Genomic DNA, 216 nt, shown 5'->3' with positions numbered 1-216 from the left:
GTTGTAAACAAAAGGACCCGCCATGTATCCCTAGAGCCCCTTATCTGAAATCCCTACCGAAAACTTTCCCGAGAGCCACGTACCTGTCGGTGAGTCCGCCGGGGAGGATGTGGGCGATGACGTAGCCGAGGGCGCGCTGTCCGGAGATGTAGAGTCCGAGGCCCTCGTCGCCGTCGTCCTTGACGAGGCGGATCAGGCGGAAGGTTTTGTTGGTGA

Source organism: Penaeus monodon, chromosome 27 (assembly GCF_015228065.2).
Source record: "Penaeus monodon isolate SGIC_2016 chromosome 27, NSTDA_Pmon_1, whole genome shotgun sequence".
Lineage (NCBI taxonomy): Eukaryota > Metazoa > Arthropoda > Malacostraca > Decapoda > Penaeidae > Penaeus > Penaeus monodon.
Note: the sequence above shows the minus strand (reverse complement) of the source record.